The sequence below is a fragment of the Sminthopsis crassicaudata genome, chromosome 2, assembly GCF_048593235.1.
Source record: "Sminthopsis crassicaudata isolate SCR6 chromosome 2, ASM4859323v1, whole genome shotgun sequence".
In the NCBI taxonomy this organism is placed as follows: Eukaryota; Metazoa; Chordata; class Mammalia; order Dasyuromorphia; family Dasyuridae; genus Sminthopsis; species Sminthopsis crassicaudata.
In genome coordinates this window covers 572,932,205-572,942,361 of record NC_133618.1, presented here as the reverse complement: position 1 = coordinate 572,942,361, position 10,157 = coordinate 572,932,205, and the positions used below count along the sequence as shown (strand labels likewise).

General features: G+C 39.0%; 1 long non-coding RNA gene across 1 annotated transcript; it reads right to left on the bottom strand.

Moving 5' to 3' along the window:
- Positions 1 to 3,149: 3,149 nt before the first annotated feature.
- LOC141558292 (uncharacterized) lies at positions 3,150 to 5,414 on the bottom strand. Its single transcript, XR_012487026.1, has 2 exons — positions 4,759 to 5,414; positions 3,150 to 3,304 (listed from the first exon to the last, which is right to left on the bottom strand). It is a non-coding gene; the product is annotated as an uncharacterized LOC141558292 (long non-coding RNA).
- Between the last annotated feature and the right edge of the window lie 4,743 nt (positions 5,415 to 10,157).

Genomic DNA, 10,157 nt, shown 5'->3' with positions numbered 1-10,157 from the left:
CAGCAAGGCACTTTTCTCTTTTCAAGTTTGCTCCATCCACCAGAATGCAGTCATCTGGGCCATCTCCTCTCCTCCCTCGGAGGCCCATTTTTATTTTATTTTTCCCTCCATTCCAGTCCCTGTCCTTTTTGAAGATGGTGACTAAGTTTCTTAGTTTTCCCAATGTCCATGGCCTTTCTATCTCCAGCTTACCTAAATCATACTTAGGAGTGAATCTCTTCAACTAGCCCCTCAGCCGCCCTTCCTTAGACCCCTTTTAACTTGATGAAATTTGCTTCAGGTACTGGAACCCCCCAGCTACATTTCTATTCTTGGTATTCACTTCATTTTTTCACATAATGCCAGGTGCCAGATTCCAATTTGAACATTTCTGCACAGATTTTTCTTTCCATTTCCCCCCATTTAGTATATTTTTAGGATGAAAACTCATAGAGCTTAGGGCTGGATAAAATCCTAGAAGTGGAATCATTAGGTCAATTTTATGATTCATTGTATATTGCCTCATCCCTATCCTAAGTGTTTATACCAGATTTCAGTTTTATAAACAATATATTAGAGCTCTTCCATAATATGCCAACATTGAAATTTTGTTTCTTTGGGGGCTATATTTGTCATCCCAGTGGGTGTAAAGCAGCATCTAAATTTTGCCTTGATTATTAGGGAATTTGACAATCTTTTCATGTGGCTATTCAATAGCCTACATATTTTTTGAAAATGTTTTGTATCCTTTGCTTAATCAAGAGTGTGTATTATGCTAATAGATATAAGCCAGTTCCTCTTATATTTTGAATATTAGATCTTTATTTGATATATTTACCATGACTATTTTTTCTAGTCCTTTTTTTATTGTAGAGATACTGGTTTTTTGTTGTGTAAAGACTACACAAAGTATAGTCCTTTAGCTTTAGCTCAAATAATTTCTTCTATTTGTTTATTTGATAAATGTGAAGTCAGATTCCTTTTCCCTTCTATTCTTTTATATTTTAAAAAATATTTAAGCCACTAATCCATTTAGAGTTTTTGTGGTGTATGGTAACAGGCATGGATCCAAACCCATTTTTCTCCAGACAGTTATCCAATTTTTCTGACAGGTTTTATTTTTTTAATGAATTGTGATTTTGTTCCTTATTATTTTTAAAAATAACAACTTTATTTTTATTTCCAGGTATTTAAACACAAATAAAAGCATAAAGGCAATTTTTTAAGGTCCCATCTGAATTTTCCTTTAGAGACTGGGCTATTTTAAGATTGTCATCTTCCAATCTTATTTTATTTTCTGTAGATAATCACTCACATCTTCTAGATTCTCAAAATAATTAGCATAGAGCTGTATGGTGCAATCTCTGGCAATTTTATTGATTTCTTTTGCCCTTTTTATGTTCTTTCCTTTCTCATTTTTAATTTTGGTGATTTAATTTTCCTCTCATTTTTTGTTTATCAATTTTGTTGGCTTTTAAAAACAGCTCTTGGCTTTATTTATCATTTTGATTGTTCTCTTATATTTTCATTTGTATTAAGCTCTTCTCTAATCTTGGTTATTTTCCCTTTTCTATTTTTCTGTTGGTATATTGTTTGGTTGCTATTTAAAGTCTTCTCTTTCTGTTATTGACAAGCATCCAGCTTTCTAAATTTACCACAGAGTACTCATATGGCTGCATCCCATACATCTATATTATATGATAACTGAAAAATACTATTTTAAAATATACCTTTTAAAATTTAATTTTCTTTCACATTCTTATATGTTTTTATGTGATATAATATGGAAAACTTTAGTTGAGTGGGAATAGATCTTCAGGAAAAGGTACTTCAGAAAACAAGGCTAGTTGCAGATGACAGGTACAAAAGCCCGCAGACCAATTGAGCATAGTAAATTGAGATAATACCACATAAAATTTTTTTGGTTATTGGCTGAGAGGCTAAATAAACCATTCTTCCCAAAAATGGATGGGTAAATAGGAACCCAGTCTATATAAAAAAAGAAACTAGCCAGTTCTAAGATACGGAGCTCTCGTAATGGAGAAGAGGGCTTAATTTGGAAGATTAGAATCTCCAGGGGAGGAGATTTTTCTTTTCTCCCATCTCATTAGCAATGGCCTCTGAATGCAGCCTGAAAGAAGAATTCAAGGTCATTATTGCCTAACCTTCCCAAACCCTAACCTTTTGTGTAGAGGCTGGGATTCTGAATGCCAGTGTTCTAAGGTGTCCAGTTACCAAGTTACCTTGAGGAGTTCAAGTTGAGAGCTCAGTGACTGGAGCTGGTCCTGGCAGGCTGCAAGGCTGAGACTCCTTGGTTCTTGGTGTGGGTTCTGGTTCTTCCAAAGTATACAGCAGTCCAGGCCAGAATGTCAGTTGAGTCCAAAGCTGCAGAGCCAAGCAGCAAAGTAGCATCCGACACAGATCAAGATCCGTGGAGCAAAATCAGGCTCTCAGGGGTCCTGGAAGCCTGAAGCACTGCAGGATAACTTGCCCCTCCTCACATACGTTACAGAGGAATGGGTTCCCTGTACATATAGGCCTCTTTACTAATATACTCTTTCTGGGGGTCCACTTTGTGGGCATTTTTAGGTGAGTGTCCCCCAGACTTACAGGGAAAATATTTAAAGCTACTATTTATTCTATGTCATTTAGTAAATGGCTTTGGGCTAGCTGTATGGTTATTTAAGATAAACCCATTAATGAGTTTATATATTTTTATTTTTTATATTTTTAGGACTGTGGACCCACAGATTTTTTTGAAGTCAGAGTGACTGTCTTCCAGGGATCCCAATCTGTGAGTGTAAGAAGGGGTATCTCCTAGTACTCTGGGGATATCTTGGACCCTGAGTACTTATGGCTACCAATTCTGATGTCAGTCCTGAGGATGTCTCTATATCTAGCCAAGGGTTTCCTGCCTAAACAAACTACTTCATCACATATCAGTTTCTCATTTGTAAAATAAAGTTCTTAAATGGCTTCTAGCCCTTAAGATCTATAGGATCTTATGTAATATCTAAAATGCGATAATGTATATAATGGACCTTTGCCATCTTTTGGTGCTATGTAAATACTGATTATTATGCTGTTGTTTTTTTTTTGTTGTTGTACTAATCATGGCAATCCAAACACTACTGTAAACATGTTCTAATTAATACTTTCACCCCTCTGACTTTCGGCTGAGTGGAATGGTTTTATTCTTTTCCATGTCTCACCATAGTTTTATCTTCTGACATCAAATATCATCTTCAGATGGAACGTTTATCCCTCCCACGTGTAACTTCTTCATTCGCCAGAATCTAGTAAAACTTCACTTTTTCCAAATGGTCTGTCCATAATGCCCCAAGAAGAAAAAAATAATAATAGAATTTCTTTGTCACTTTAAGCTTCATTCTAATATAAAGGGTTTTACATTTTTCCATTTTTTCCTCCTCCCTCCCAAAACCATACTCCCTCTCCCCTAGAAGAAGTCCTATTTCACTCCTTTCTACCAGGCTGATTTCCCTATCATAGGGATACTTCCTCCTTTACAAAATACCACTGGAGGAGAGATGGAAAATTATTTTCAAGCATTGAGGCTGAGGAGGGAAGACAAATGGGGTCTAAATCATTACCGAAGCAGGGGTCAAACGAAAGGCTAAGCTGTGTTTGTCCCAGGACTAATTCAGAGTGCTAAAAGAACTGGATTAAAAACAAGGATGGAAAACCAGGTCCAGGAGCAGTTTCAGGCCAGGAGATCCGTGCCAGATCAGAATGCAATGTACAAATGGAGTTGGAATGAAAGCGTTGACTGTCAAGAGTTTTTTTTTAAATCCATCTCCCTAATGCTCCAGCTTCAGCAGTGGCTGAATGCATTCCTTGCCCTGCTCCTGCCCTTGCCCAGCATAGCTGGACTTATTGCCATGGTCTATATCATGTTTTCTCCTGATGCCAATGTTCCAGTAAAGCCATAAGCATGGACATCCTGAAGTGCTGAGATGGGTAAAGTGGGTCATTGTTCTTCAAATAGTTATGGATCACCCTACCACAACCGTAGTGAGGTGACTGAGGGCTCCAGTTGGCTCCCAGATGCATCCACGGCTCTGTTGTTTTTCTTCTGTATGCATTTTGAACTCTTTACAAAATTCTAATTCCTTTGCTCCTCCAATCCATCACTAAGCTAAACCATCTGGACAATTAGCCCTTCTAAATCTTTGGGTCTCACATGCTTTGTTAAATGATCCTTGAGATCATCTCTTAAACTTCTGAAAATCTCAGTAGGATTGCCTCCTTCTGCTCCCAAAGAAACTGATAGCATTGAAATTAATTCATACATTCAATTGATCACTTAGCACTCCCCTTAAGCTCAAGATAAAAGTTGCTGCATGTTTTTTCTGAATGTACCCCCAAATCACAAGAATCTCCTTTTAGAAATGTGGATAATTGCCTAACAAGAGCTTTTGCCCCATCCATCTGTGGTATCGATTTATCAAACACCCTTCATTCCTTGTAGGTGTAAGGAGAATTTCCCCTTGGTGGAGGAATCTCTAATGACTATATTTTCCTTCCCAGGAAAATGTAAGTAGGAGCCAAGGGGAAGGGATTCTTAGACTTTTGGGGTCATGGTTTGACTATCTGGTTAAATTTATAAGCCATCTCAGGATATGTTTAAATAATTGAAGAGAATGCTAACTTTCAGGTTCAGATTAGTGAAAATAAATATGCAATTTCTTCTATTCACATTTATAAACCTCTTGAAGATCAATAGATTCTAGGGAAAGAACTCTTGACACAGAAACTTACCTGTCTGTTTCCATGCTCTCCCACAAAACATTAAAATATTATATAATGATCAGCTTTTATTGCTATTATCATTATTAGTGCCTCCCTGTGGTGGTAGATTCTTCACTGGAGGTTTTCAAGGAAAGTCTGAATCAGTTCTCTTAGGAACACTGTAAATAGGATTATTGTTAAGCTACAGGTTGGACTTGAGGGTTTCTGAGGTGCCTTCCAATTATTACATTTTATAAACTTGGAGTGTGACTTTAGAAATGGATAAATGACCTAACCCAAAGGTTAATGGATTGATCTCAACATGGAAGTATATTGTAAGGAGAATACCTTAAGATTCTCTCTTCAGCCATATTTTGCTCAACATTATTTTTATTTTATCATTGACTTAGAAACACTACAGATGAAGAGCATATCAACTTTGCACAAAGCACAAAGGGATACCTAATAAGTTAAATAAAACATGGTTCAAATATATTTTAAAGGATGTAACAATGAATTTAACCCAACAATATTTTTAAAAAGCAATAGGAATAAATGTAAAATCATACTTTTAGTTTCCAAGAAATTAAATGAAGTAATATAGGAAGGGGGAAGGCCTGGCTCAGCAACAATTTGCACGACAAAAATATGATAATATGATGAGGAGTTTGGATTAGGTTACCTTGGCTCTCTTTTCCAGTTCTAAGTCATATGATCCTATGGTCTTTGTGTCATGGTAGCTCAAAGAAGATTATGACAGTGATGTTATGTTTCAGTGAGACACAATAGCTAGAATTATGAGGTGATAGTTCCACTGTACTGTCCCTCGTCCAGACCACACTTGGAATAGTTTGATTAGGTGTTCGTGCCCACATGCTGGGAAGGAGAAAGACAAATGAGAATTAAATGTAGTGGAATATGATCAGGATGAAGGGTCTTGAGCTCATGCTATATAAGAGTGGGCTAAAGGAACTAGGATTCTCTTCTCTGGAGAAGAAAAGTCTCAGAGAGGACTCATGATTCCTGTTTTTAAGTCTCTTAAGGATTGTCATGTGGAATAAGAGTTAGGTAGCTTTGTTCCCCCTGATTTCAAAGGACAGACCTAGAAGCAAAATTTCAGAGACAAAAACTACACTTAAAGAAAAATTCCCTAAACTACCCCAAAGTGGAGTAGGCTGTTTCTGTGTGTAACTATTTTCCCCTCATTTGAGGTCTAAGAGCAAAGGTTGGATGACCACCTGACAGCTATGTTTTAAAGAGGATTCTTATCTAGATGTAAGCTGGACTAGTAGACATTTTGGTGCTTTCAAGATTGTGTATTGATTACAATAGTTCTGAGAGACTTGGAACAGAATTGAGAAAGTACTTGGAACTGGAGAAGAAACTGGGATATCAAGTCCAGAATTATGAATAGGAATGTTTAACAATGAAGTAAAAATAGAGAATAGTCCTAGATGTTAAGCAGGAATATCCAATCAGTAAGATATTTTGTAATCATATGGAAAGCACAAGTATTGTATGAACACTTTTTATCTCTGGATAAGGGGGTTCCAAGTGCTGGCTTTACTACTTATTGGCTGTGTGACCTTAGGCAAGTCACTTAAACACTCAGCCTCTGTTTCCTCATCTGTAAAATAGGAATCATATCTACCTTTTCTACCTCAGAGAAGTTGGTTACGAGGATCAAATGAGATAATATACATATTTTCAAAGCTTCATCCAAATGTCAAGTAACAGGGTTATAAGGGTGGGAGCCAATAAATGAATTTCATATTTTAGATATTGTAATGTTCTGATTGTCTCTCAGTTGTAATCCTTCTCTGGGAGGACTGTAAAGTTCTGGTCGTCTCTCAGTTGTAATCCTTCTCTGGGAGGACTGTAAAGTTCTGGTCGTCTCTCAGTTGTAATCCTTCTCTGGGAGGACTGTAAAGTTCTGGTCGTCTCTCAGTTGTAATCCTTCTCTGGGAGGACTGTAAAGTTCTGATTGTCTCTCAGTTGTAACCCTTTTCTGGGAGGACTGTAAAGTTCTGGTCATCTCTCAGTTGTAATCCTCTGGGAGGACTGTAAAGTTCTGATCTTCTCTCAGTTGTAATCCTTCTCTGGGAGGACTGTAAAGTTCTGGTCGTCTCTCAGTTGTAATCCTTCTCTGGGAGGACTGTAAAGTTCTGGTCGTCTCTCAGTTGTAATCCTTCTCTGGGAGGACTGTAAAGTTCTGGTCGTCTCTCAGTTGTAATCCTTCTCTGGGAGGACTGTAAAGTTCTGATTGTCTCTCAGTTGTAACCCTTTTCTGGGAGGACTGTAAAGTTCTGGTCATCTCTCAGTTGTAATCCTCTGGGAGGACTGTAAAGTTCTGATCTTCTCTCAGTTGTAATCCTTCTCTGGGAGGACTGTAAAGTTCTGGTCGTCTCTCAGTTGTAATCCTTCTCTGGGAGGACTGTAAAGTTCTGGTCGTCTCTCAGTTGTAATCCTTCTCTGGGAGGACTGTAAAGTTCTGGTCGTCTCTCAGTTGTAATCCTTCTCTGGGAGGACTGTAAAGTTCTGGTCGTCTCTCAGTTGTAATCCTTCTCTGGGAGGACTGTAAAGTTCTGGTCGTCTCTCAGTTGTAATCCTTCTCTGGGAGGACTGTAAAGTTCTGGTCGTCTCTCAGTTGTAATCCTTCTCTGGGAGGACTGTAAAGTTCTGGTGGTCTCTCAGTTGTAATCCTTCTCTGGGAGGACTGTAAAGTTCTGGTCGTCTCTCAGTTGTAATCCTTCTCTGGGAGGACTGTAAAGTTCTGGTCGTCTCTCAGTTGTAATTCTTCTCTGGGAGGACTGTAAAGTTCTGGTCGTCTCTCAGTTGTAATCCTTCTCTGGGAGGACTGTAAAGTTCTGGTCGTCTCTCAGTTGTAATCCTTCTCTGGGAGGACTGTAAAGTTCTGGTCGTCTCTCAGTTGTAATCCTTCTCTGGGAGGACTGTAAAGTTCTGGTCGTCTCTCAGTTGTAATCCTTCTCTGGGAGGACTGTAAAGTTCTGATTGTCTCTCAGTTGTAACCCTTTTCTGGGAGGACTGTAAAGTTCTGGTCATCTCTCAGTTGTAATCCTCTGGGAGGACTGTAAAGTTCTGATCTTCTCTCAGTTGTAATCCTTCTCTGGGAGGACTGTAAAGTTCTGGTCGTCTCTCAGTTGTAATCCTTCTCTGGGAGGACTGTAAAGTTCTGGTCGTCTCTCAGTTGTAATCCTTCTCTGGGAGGACTGTAAAGTTCTGGTCGTCTCTCAGTTGTAATCCTTCTCTGGGAGGACTGTAAAGTTCTGGTCGTCTCTCAGTTGTAATCCTTCTCTGGGAGGACTGTAAAGTTCTGGTCGTCTCTCAGTTGTAATCCTTCTCTGGGAGGACTGTAAAGTTCTGGTCGTCTCTCAGTTGTAATCCTTCTCTGGGAGGACTGTAAAGTTCTGGTCGTCTCTCAGTTGTAATCCTTCTCTGGGAGGACTGTAAAGTTCTGGTGGTCTCTCAGTTGTAATCCTTCTCTGGGAGGACTGTAAAGTTCTGGTCGTCTCTCAGTTGTAATCCTTCTCTGGGAGGACTGTAAAGTTCTGGTCGTCTCTCAGTTGTAATTCTTCTCTGGGAGGACTGTAAAGTTCTGGTCGTCTCTCAGTTGTAATCCTTCTCTGGGAGGACTGTAAAGTTCTGGTCGTCTCTCAGTTGTAATCCTTCTCTGGGAGGACTGTAAAGTTCTGGTCGTCTCTCAGTTGTAATCCTTCTCTGGGAGGACTGTAAAGTTCTGATTGTCTCTCAGTTGTAACCCTTTTCTGGGAGGACTGTAAAGTTCTGGTCATCTCTCAGTTGTAATCCTCTGGGAGGACTGTAAAGTTCTGATCTTCTCTCAGTTGTAATCCTTCTCTGGGAGGACTGTAAAGTTCTGGTCGTCTCTCAGTTGTAATCCTTCTCTGGGAGGACTGTAAAGTTCTGGTCGTCTCTCAGTTGTAATCCTTCTCTGGGAGGACTGTAAAGTTCTGGTCGTCTCTCAGTTGTAATCCTTCTCTGGGAGGACTGTAAAGTTCTGGTCGTCTCTCAGTTGTAATCCTTCTCTGGGAGGACTGTAAAGTTCTGGTCGTCTCTCAGTTGTAATCCTTCTCTGGGAGGACTGTAAAGTTCTGGTCGTCTCTCAGTTGTAATCCTTCTCTGGGAGGAGGTTTCTTTTCTGTATAATCTTTTCCTCTATGAGCAGGCTTCTTGGGAGGCTTCTGGAGCCCCAGCCAGCCTCTTCTTCTTCCATCCTGGCTCTGAATCTCCTCCAGCTCTTGTCCTTCCCCAGTCCAGACTGCTCTCCAGGCTCAGTGTTGCCTCTTTTTATCCTCCCAGAGAATGGGCATGGGATAATGCAAGAGCTTCTGGGAAGAAGTACTCCAACCAATGAGCTTGCTCCTCTTAGAATTCCTAAGGTGTAAACTCTCCCAAACCAAAGGTCTGACTGAGCCAGAGAACTGTCAAGTCAATCTGAGTTCTCACCTTGTAATCCTAACAAGATATGATTTGCTTACCCTCATTACTGTCAGAATACTCACCATTTCTGTAGCCTAAAGTTGATAACATTTTTGTTCATGTTCCTTAGAGCTTTCTAAAGATATTTTGATGTTCATCTTGTTTACTGCTATTGCCTTTTCTTCCCCCTTTGTCCTCTTCTTCCTCCTTTTCCTTATTATATATAAATTATATTTTCTTATAATGACATGTTACAAGGAGTGGAGCATGATTGCTATGTTATCTCCAATTTGAAATGAACACTTGGAGGGTGATTGCTGATGTAAATGCTTCATGCCCAATTAGAAGCCATGTGATAATTATGTTAATTGTGTGCTTTTTTGGAACTGAGGAAAGCTCACTCTTTTTCTGTGGGAGACAATGAGTCAAGTAACTAAGTGAAAAATGAAACCGTAAAGCAGAATCACTTACAAGATTTTCATTCCAAAGAATCTTTGCGCCAAATATAGGCAACGAAGGTTAAAAGGAAGTCTCATTAGGCCCAAGTAAGAGCTGGTCCATCACAAAGGTAAATGGAGTAGCTACTCTTGACTGACTCTATTTTAGACCTTGCAAGCATTAGAAGAACTAATTTTGATCAGAAAGCAAGGAAATCCCTCATACCTAGGAAAAATATAAATATGACAAAATATGGAAATAGCTAATGTTGAAAGTGATGTTGAAAGTGATGTGGAAAGATAAGCACATAAATACCTTGTTGGTAGAGTAATATATTGTTTCAATCATTCTGGGAAACAGTTTGGAATTATTTTCTAAAAAGAGATGATTAAAATATTATAAGCTTTGACCTTGAGATTTCATTGCTGGGCAAAAACTCCAAGGAGGTCAGTGTCATAAAGGCAGGCCCCATATATACAAAAATATTTTTAGCAATGTCTTATGTAGTAACAAAAATGGAAAACCTATGAGTT